The 10,258-nt window shown below is 42.2% G+C and overlaps 1 pseudogene; it reads right to left on the reverse strand.

Annotated features, from left to right (window-relative positions):
* Positions 1-5,068: 5,068 nt before the first annotated feature.
* LOC132006580 (small ribosomal subunit protein uS5-like) lies at positions 5,069-5,862 on the reverse strand (annotated as a pseudogene).
* Between the last annotated feature and the right edge of the window lie 4,396 nt (positions 5,863-10,258).

Below are 10,258 nucleotides of genomic sequence, written 5' to 3' on the forward strand. Positions count from 1 at the left end.
TACCGTGGTGATGAATAAGGTGTTCTGTAAGTGCGTGAATGGTGGAACGGGCAGAATGTTATGGGGGCAAATCCGAATAATGTGAATTCCCATGAGGACAAATCACTCCCTTCTCCATGAAGAGTGGGTTCAGTGTTAAGTAATCAGCTTAGGTAGCTGACTGCTCCCCTCAGCCTCCACCCCCAGGGAAATGGCGCTGTACTGGGGGTCTTGTTTTGGCTTCTGCCATTGGCCATTTGGACACTTAGTGGTAACTCCAGTCATATCATCCTTGGTGAGGGTAAGTTCCTGTTGAGCTCACACATCACATCCCTGCTTCCATGGCCACTTTTTCCATGGATTCACTGAGCAAATGCTGAGTGGCTGGGGAAAGAGATTGACCAACATCCATAGGCTGAGCCTTCTTGTTTCCACTGATTTAGTGAGATTCTTCTTTTCCGTGGATGTCCTCTGGAAAGCACTTATGCAAAATACAACTGCCTTTACATTTTGTACCCATTCTGAGAGTCCACATTCCTACTTTCCCAGATCTGTTTGTCACTAATCTTCCAATTATGCTCTTTCCAAGCCCCTGATCTGTCAGATAATCTGTCATTGACTTCCCATGTCAGCAGAGATTCCTACCTCAGGTCCAGAGTGGACCACTGGAAGAACTGCCCAAAGTTCTACCTGCTGGAGATATTTCCTTTTATTATGTTTTAGGGCTAACCCTGAGTGTAGCTGTCTTTCGGTGGTCACCCACTGCCAGATGCCAGCATACTGTACACACCTTTGTGTCACCAGGTATTCTCATGAGGCCACAGATGTGAGCTCAGAGAGAGGTGGTAGGGCAGTAGACATATCTACATGGGACTCTGAGCCATGCTCATGAAAATTTCTTGTGCTTTTCAGACCTGCTCAGGCTCTCTTATCTATTGCATTTCCACTAAATAGAAGAATGATTCTTTACACTCCTAATTTTATGATGGGATCATGAATGATGTTCTAAATAATAGAAAGTTCATGATGGGCACCTCAGATCACAGGTCAGTGGATATCCCATAGGTCAGAGGTCAATGTCCACCAGGCTCCCGTAGCACTCTAGACATTCTGTTTTTTTTTTCTGAAGATTTTATTTTACTTATTTGAGAGAGAGAACAAGCAGGGGGAGTGGCAGGGAGGAGAGGGAGAAGCAGGATCCCTGCTGAGCCCAATGTGGGGCTCAATCCCAGGACCCTGGGATCATAACTTGAGTTGAAGGCACCACTCAAGTGCCCCTAGGAACTGCTTTTTTTTTTTTTTTTAAGATTTTATTATTTTTTAATTTATTTGACAGACAGAGATGACTAGTAGGCAGAGAGGCAGGCAGAGAGAGAAGAGGAGGAAGCAGGCTCCCTGCTGAGCAGAGAGCCTGATGCGGGGCTTGACCCTGGGATCATGACCTGAACTGAAGGCCGAGGCTTTAACCCACTGAGCCACCCAGGAGCCCCTAGGAACTGCTTTTCAAATGAGACTACTTTGAGCTCAGACTCTGATTCTTCCGTTAGCCCATGTCAGAGGCTCCACACAATATCTCTATGTCACAAGCATAGAATTGTATTAGAATCTCTGCTCCTTTGGGCCCCACTTGACTTGATATTTGTTTACCAAGTATCAGAATCTGTGCTAATTTTTTTTACTACAGAATAAAGATATATCTGGAACAGTAGCTGAAGTTAACACTAATATCTGATTAAGTTCATGGCATCTCATAGTCATTCTCTAAGATCCATCTTGCTTTTTCAAAGATGAACCATCAGTTGAATTAAATGTGATGTAACGGGAATCACCTACCATGCATCTTTCAGTAATAGAGACTTTACTTACTTACTCTTACTCCATGAGGAAACCAATTAGAAGATTCTTTCTGTTAGTTTCTAAGCACATCGGTGGGGAAATAATTACAGGATCATTTCCTGTGAGGTTTGTTGGACATGCTTTGAGATAGCCTTGGACCAAGACACCACTTACGACTTGACTGGTAGGCCGCTGTGGTGCTCTGGGCCTTCAGCAGTTCATGTTATTCAGGGGTCATGAACTAACTCAGAATTAGTTAATTCAACCTTAATTCATTATCTAACAACCCTGAGGAAACCAGGTTTTCTCTTTTCCAGTGTCTATCATCCTGATAAATGACTGCATGTCCTCTGTGGAAGCCTTTTAAGGGAGATATGAAACTGTGGCTAAGTGGCAAAGTCCTTTTTCTCTGTGTGTGTGTGTGTGTGTTTAAAGATTTATTTATTTGAGAGAGAGAGAGAGAGAGTGCATGCACATGCACACGTGGTGGGGGAGGGGCAGAGGGAGAGAGAGTCCTAAGCAGACTCTACGCTGAGCTTGGAGTCTGACTTTGGGCTCAATCCCCTGACCCTGAGACCACGACCAGGAGATCACCATATGAGCCAAAAATCAAGAGTTGGATGCTTAATTGACTGTACCGCCCAGGTGCCCCTTGAAAAGTCCTTTTTCAAAGGGATGTAGCCTCTACCTCAGTTATGGGACCCTGGATCTGTGAACTGACTAGAGTCTGGGAATTGGCTACTTTCCACTTACAGTCACTAAAGTCAGATTTCTGCTCACTTGGCTTAGACTTTCTGTGATTTTATGAGTGTAGGCTCTCCATCTACCTTATTCCTGGGAACCACGTGATGGATTTACCACTGCCACAGATGCCTGGGGGCCAAAGTGCTCTGATTGCCACTCTGTGCCCGAGGCTTATTATGGTCATTGTCTCCACTTTGCCTCTAATGGTCAAGTGTTACCGCCTGACCTCTAGGATACAGGGATCCTGTTAGCTCTCTTGAAATCAGGAAGCCTGATGCTTTTATTTATTTATTTATTTTTGAGGTATAACTGACATATAACCTTATGTTAGTTTTAGGTATACAACATAGTGTTTCAACATTTGTATGTATTGTGAAATGATCACCACAATAAGTCTGGTTAACATCCCTCCACTCATATATATAGTTACCATTGACTGTTACAAAGAAACTTTTTTTCTTGTGAGGAAGCCTTTTAAAATTACTGTTTCGGCAACTTTCAAACATGCAAAACAGTTTTATTAACTATAGTCACCATTCTCTGCATTCCACCCCTATGACTTATTCATCTTATAACGGAAATTTTGGAACTTTTCACCCCCTTTCCCATTTGGCAAGCCCCTCAGCGTGCTCCCCTCCGGCAACCACTAGTCTGTTCTATATATCTATGAGCTTGGTTTTTGTGATTTTAGTTAGTGTGTTTGTTTGTTTGGTTTGGTTTTTAGATTCCATATATAAGTGAGATCATGTGGTATTTCTCTTTTATTTTATTTTATTTTTTAATTTTTAATTTTTTATAAACATATAATATATTTTTATCCCCAGGGGTACAGGTCTGTGAATCACCAGGTTTACACACTTCACAGCACTCACCAAAGCACATACCCTCCCCAATGTCCATAATTCTCTTTGACTTATTTCACTTAGCATAATTTTCTCAAGGTCCATCTGTGTTGTCACAAATGGCAAAATTTTTTTTATGGCTGAATAGTATTCCAGTGTGTGTGTGTGTGTGTGTGTGTGTGTGTGTGTGTGTGTTTGTGTGTATAAACAAACCACATTTTTATCCATTCATCTATCAATGATTAGGTTGTTTCCATATCTTGGCTATTATAAATAATGCTGCAATGAACATGGGGGTACAGATATAATTTTAGAATTAGTGTTTTCATTTTCTTCAGATAAAAACCCAGGAGTGGAATTGCTGGAGCACATGGTAGTTCTACATAGGATTTTTTGAGGAACCTCCACACCGTTTCTTATAGTTGCTGTACCAATATATATTCCCATCAACAGTGCCCTTTTTCCCACATACTCACCAACACTTATTATTTCTTAACTTTTTGATGTTAGCCATTTTAACAGGGATAAGGTGATATCTCATTGTGGTTTTGATTTGTATTTCTCTGATGATTAGTGATGTTAAGTATCTTTCTCATGTGCCTGTTGGTCTTCCATATCTCTTCTTTGGAAAAATATCTATTCAGATACTTTGTTCCTTTTTAAGTCAGATTGTTTGTTTGTTTGCTGTTAAGTTATAAGTGTTCTTTGTATATTTTGGATATTAACCCCCTTTTTTTAAAAAAATATTTTATTTGTTATTGGACAGAGAGAGATCACAAGGAGGCAGAGAGGCAGGCAGAGAGAGAGGAGGAAGCAGGCTCCCCACTGAGCAGAGAGCCCGATGCGGGGCTCGATCCCAGCACCCCGGGATCATGACCTGAGCCGAAGGCAGAGGCTTAACCCACTGAGCCACCCAGGCGCCCCTGGATATTAACCCTTTGTCAGACATGTGATTGCAAATATTTTCTCCCATTCAGTAGGCTGCCCTTTCATTTTGTTGGTAATTTCCTTTGCTGTTCAGGGAACCCAATTCTATGGCAGCATCTCCCATCAGTATCTCTGGCCTACAGAGAACAGTTAATCTAGAGATTTTTCTGGCTGCTGGCACTCCCTCCACTAATGCATTTCTGAGCCATCCTGGTTTGTAGGGTAAGGGTTGGCTAAGCAGGCTGCACATAATAAATCAACTCTAACATTCCCATCTCGTTAAGATATCATACCCATTCTCCAAAGTATGCTAGGAAAATTTAGCATCTCAGTCTAGGTCATCTCTGAATCAGGCTGTGCAAACAATCTCTTAGAGCCATTTGGTGCTCTCACAGCTACTTAAGGACCAAAGTGGAAGGAAGACATATCTGAAACTATTGCAACAGATCCAGTAGAATTCAAATATGATAGATAGTAATGATGTATGGAACCTCTAGCAAGGCCTGTTGGAACAAAAACATGCATATTTGAGTAGTTCCTAGATTTTTGCTGCTGGACATATTGAATCTAGAATTCTAATTCTTCTTCTTCTCCTTCTCCTTCTCCTTCTCCTCCATCCCCTTGCCCTCCTCCTCCTCCTCATCTAGAATAATTCTCCTCTTCCTCCTTCTTTTTCTCCATCTCCTCCACCTCCTTTCTTTTTAACAAGCTTTATTTCACTTCATTTTTCCTGTATAAAACTATGTAGTGGTCACAGCTGGGGCCTGAGTCCTCTGCATGGGGACTCTGGTGTGGATCTTTACAAGATGGTCAGTGAATTCCTCATACTCTTTCCAGAGGTCAAGGGTGTTGGTCTTGGAGATGGCATCCAAAGTAGCCTTGGCAAAGTTGCCCAGGGTGGCAGTGTCCCTGGCTGAGGTCGTCAATACTGGCTGTCGTCAGGAGCTTTTTGGGCACAGGGCTGAGACAACATCAGTGCCTCTGGGGGCAGCACAGAGCCACAGCGGCCAGTTACCTTGCATGGGACAGTGTGGGGCTTGCCGATCTTGTTCCCTCCAGTAGCTTCACTGCATAGGGAGGATGGAAGGCTTGGCCAGGATAATGGCCCCATGGATGGCAGTGGCTATCCACTGACACCCAGACCCATGTGTCCATTGTAATCTCTGATGGCAACAAATGCCTTGACCCTTGGTCCACTGGCCAACATGGGTCTGCTTTTGTACAGGCATAATCTTCAAATCCTCATCCTTAAGGGATATCCCCAGGAAGAAGTCCATGATCTCAGATTCCTTGATGGGCAGGGAGAAGAGATAGATCTCCTCTAGGGACTTTGTGTCTGTGACCAGGCAGCCCAGCTTGGGGATGGGAATCCACTCCTCGTTGTCGGCCTTCGCTTTCTGAGCTCTGTGGCCTCCCTCCAGTGGGGCCCCGAAGCTGCTGCCACTCCCTGAGCCTCCATGGTAACCACCCTGCCTCCCTTTCCAGGGCTCCCAGGCCCTCATGGCGCTCCTGTAGCACCCATGTCATCTGCCATTTGGTGTTCTCTTGGAGAAGAAGCTGAATCTAGAATTCTTGGTAAGTACACTCATGTTGATAAATTTGGTCCTACCTAATTTTATAATTTGTCCTTTCTGATCAATGCCTTTATTTTCCATTCCAAGGTTCTTGAGGATGTGAATTGGTAGAATCTTATGATTCCTTTGAGATATATTCCTTTGTCTATTCCTGGAATAGGTTTTGTAACTCTCTGGGTTGTACAGGAATTTTTCTTTTTTAAAAATATTACTTATTTATTAGAGAGCACGAGTGGGGGAGAAACAGAAGGAGAAGGAGAAACAAACTCCCCATTGAGCAGGGAGCCTGACATGAGGCTCGATCCCTGAACTCCAAAATCGTGACCTGAGCCGAAGGCAGCTGTTTAACTGACTGAGCCACCCAGGCGCCTCAGGAATTTCTTTTCCTTTTAGAAAAATGTTTTACGTGGAAATAATTTCAAACTAAAGAGAAAAGTTACAAGAATAAAAATACTATAGAAAGGGCACCTCCTGGGTGGCTCAGTTGGTTGAGTGACTGCCTTTGTCTCAGGTCATGATCCCTGAGTCCCAGGATCAAGTCCTGCATCAGGATCCCAGCTCCTCAGGAGTCTGCTTCTCCCTCTGACCTTCTCCCCTCTCATGCTCTCTCTCACTGTCTCTCTATCAGATAAATAAATAAAATCTTAAAAAAAATACTATAGAAATTATTTGTATATCTGTTATTGGTTGAATTGTGTCCACCAAAAATGGATCTGTGGAAGCCCTAACCCCTCGTACTGTAGAAGGTAAGTTTCTTGGAAAAAAGGTCTTTACAGAGGTAATCAAGCTTTAAACTGGAGGTTATTGCATGAGCTTAGGCCCTGATCCAAGAGGACTGGTGCCTTATACAAAAGGGGAAAAAGGGACACAGAGACATATGGGTACATGGGGAGAACGCCACGTGACCATGAAGGCAGAGATCAGGGTGCTGTAACTACAAGCCAAGGAATGCCAGAGACTTTGAGCAAACTTTCAGAAGCCAGGAGACAGACCTGGAGCAGATTCTTTGTCACAGCGCTTAGGAGGAACCAACCCCTGCTGACACCTTGGTCTAGGACTTCTAGCCTCCAAACCGGGAGACAGTGCATTCTGTCGTTTAAGTCAGCGATACTACTACTACCTAGTCTGTAGCACTTTGTTTACAGCAGTTCTAGCAAATTAATATGTACCCTTTACCCAATTTCACTTACTGTTAACTTCATTTGCTATGTCATATGCATAGATTTCCTCCCCCCCCGCCTATACACACACACAAAGACACACACACACACACACACACCCCACATATATATGCATATATATGTATGTATACGTAATATATGCTTTTACCAAACAACTTGAGACTACATTGCATGTCATGACCCTTTACTCCTAAATATTTCAGTATGTATTTTCTGAGACTATGGATATTCTCTCCCATTAACCACAGTATAGTTATCAAGTTCAGCAGGTTTAAGCTTAATAAAATTGTTTTATCCAAGCTACCATCTCTACGCCAATGTTTAATCTTTTCTTTTGTAGCATTTCCCCCCTTGAGTGAAGAATCCAGTCTTGGATCAGATATTGCATTTACTTTTTCACTTAGTGTTCTTCAATCTAGAATATTTCCATAGTCTTTCTTTGTCTCTTATGTCATGTCTTTTATGACATTTTTGAAGAATTATAGCTGCCATCCATTTTCTTTTAAGTAGAAAGCTCCTCATTCTGGCTGCGTCTGATCCTTCCTTGGATCTTTCTTTAGATCCCCAGGTGGAACGAATACTACGTACATGGTATATCCTCTCAAGGATCCCATCTGGAAGTATATGATAACCATGCGCCCCTCGCTGGGGATGTTTATTGTGATCACTCATTCAAGGTGTTGTCTGACTTCTCCATTGTTATTATTTTTCCTCCTTGCAACAATGAGCAAACTGTAGAGAGTCACTTCGAGGCCATGTAAATACTCTGCCATTTTGGAGTTTAACTCTTTCTCTGTGCCTGGAGACCATGAGGGATAATGGCATGACTCTTACAGAATAGGTGCCCTGTCCTCCGTCATTGCTGCCCTGCCGCATGGGGATAACAGACTCCGTGGAGGCCGTCTCACTTCAACCCGTGCCTTGAGTTGGGAGTTTAAGACCCCGAGCTTCTCTTTTTCAGAGCCGCCAATCCATCTATCATTGCCACAGCAATCCAGTGACTTTCCAAGTCTTTTCTCCTCACTGTACTCCGTCCCATGCCCAAGACACCATAATTTGAGTAAGCCCGATGCCATGGTGTAAATTTTTTCCCCAGTGTTCCATTTCCCTCTGTGTATGTGATGAAGGAGCCATTTACAGCAGTGTGCACACAGTTAAGAGAACCAACAGGGGATATTGAGTGACCAGGAATGAGTGACAGCAGGATTAGAGCTTTTTTTATCTGAAGGTTAAATGCTGGGGTCGTGGAGGAAGGGAATCTTAGCAAGAAACTGCTGTTACAGGGGGATAGAGCCACTGCCAAACCTCTTGTGCTGATACAGGAAGAGAGTGGACAAGAAATACTTTACTTCTCTTTCTTTTTGTCCTCCAAGATCCCATGGTACTTCCCATTGGATGAACCTGAGAAGAAGCTAGATGGAACTTGGCTCTCGGTCTCTAGGTTTCAGCCCTTTGGAGACTAGAGGGTAAAAAAAGAATATAGAATAGCAGCACTCAGCCTTTTACTATGTGGTGTGAAGAACTTACTCTTGCCCTTCGTTTTGCTCCTGCTGCCTGCAAGTCTGTTCTAATAATGCTTCCAACATTTCATTGCATTTTTTTCTGTCATACCAGTTCTTGAAGAAAAACAAAACAGCAAATCCACTTACCCTGTCTCCTACCCTTTTACTGTTATTGTCACATATATTACCTCTGTGTATGTTATAAATGGTATAATATATTGTTAATTCTTATTAATTAATTGTAGATAATATGATTCTCTCTCACAGATTGTTCTTTTTTTTTTTTTAAAGATTTTATTTATTTATTTGAGAAAGAGACAGTGAGAGAGAACATGAGCAAGGAGAAGGTCAGAGGGAGAAGCAGACTCCCCATGGAGCTGGGAGCCCGATGTGGGACTCGATCCCAGGACTCCGGGATCACGACCTGAGCCGAAGGCAGTCGTCCAACCAACTGAGCCACCCAGGCATCCCTCACAGATTGTTCTGTTTAAATTATTTTTCTTTAAATATTTGACCTTTTAAAAATGTAAGAAACTAAAAATCGCTTTTATTTTTACCAATATCTTTAGCATTTCTAGAGCTTTCTTCCCCCCTTCTTATGAAACTGAATTGCCATTTGTCATGGTATCATTTTCCTGCAACCTAAAGAATTTTCTTTTGTATGTCTTGTAGCATAGATTTGTAGGCAACAAATTATTTAAATTTTCATTTATGTGACCATGTCTCTATTTTGCATTCATTTTTGAAGGATATTTTCACTCAATGTAGAATTTTAGGTTGATAGTTGATAGTTTTAATTTTGTTATGGCTTGAAAGATGCTCTTGCTTTGTTTTTTTTTTAATTTTTATTTTATTTTATAATTATTTTAAAAATATTTTATTTACTTATTGAACACAGAGAGAGATCACAAGCAGGCAGAGAGAGAGGGGGAAGCAGGCTCCCTGCTGAGCAGAGAGCCGGACATGGGGCTTGACCTGAGCTGAAGGCAGAGGGTCAACCCACTGAGCCATCCAGGCACCCCGATTTTTTTAAACATATATGCACCCCTGTGTTTATTGCAGTGTGATTTACAATAGCCAAGGATGGCAACAACTTTAAGTGTCCATTGATCAGTCAATGGACAAAGAAGTTGTGGCACAGAGGTACAATGGAATATCACGCAGTCGTAACAAAGAATGGGATCTTGCCATTGGTGATAACGTAGGTGAACTGAAAGGATGTTATGCTGAATGAAAAAATAGCAGACAGATCAAGACAAATACCCAATGATTTCACGCATATGGGGAATCTAAAAAACAAAGTCAAACAAACAAAAAAAGCAGAAATAAACCCACAAATACATAGGACTAGTGGTTGCCAAAGGGGAAGGAGGCAGGGGAATGTACAAGATAGGTGAAGGGTAGTAGATGGCACAAGCTTCCATTTATGGAATGAGTAAGTCACGGGGATAAAAATCACGACATAGTGAATAAAATTGATAGTGTTGTAACAGCATTGGATGGTGACAGATGGGAGCTGCATTTGTGGTGAGCACAACATCATGTCTAGAGTTGTCAAATCACCACATTGTATATTTTAAGCTAATATAACATTGTGTGTCAACTATACTTAAATTAAAAAGTAAAGTAGCCCTTGCTTTGTTTTCTGCCCTCTACTTGTTCTAATAAGAAGT

This window comes from Mustela nigripes, chromosome 18, assembly GCF_022355385.1.
Source record: "Mustela nigripes isolate SB6536 chromosome 18, MUSNIG.SB6536, whole genome shotgun sequence".
Lineage (NCBI taxonomy): Eukaryota > Metazoa > Chordata > Mammalia > Carnivora > Mustelidae > Mustela > Mustela nigripes.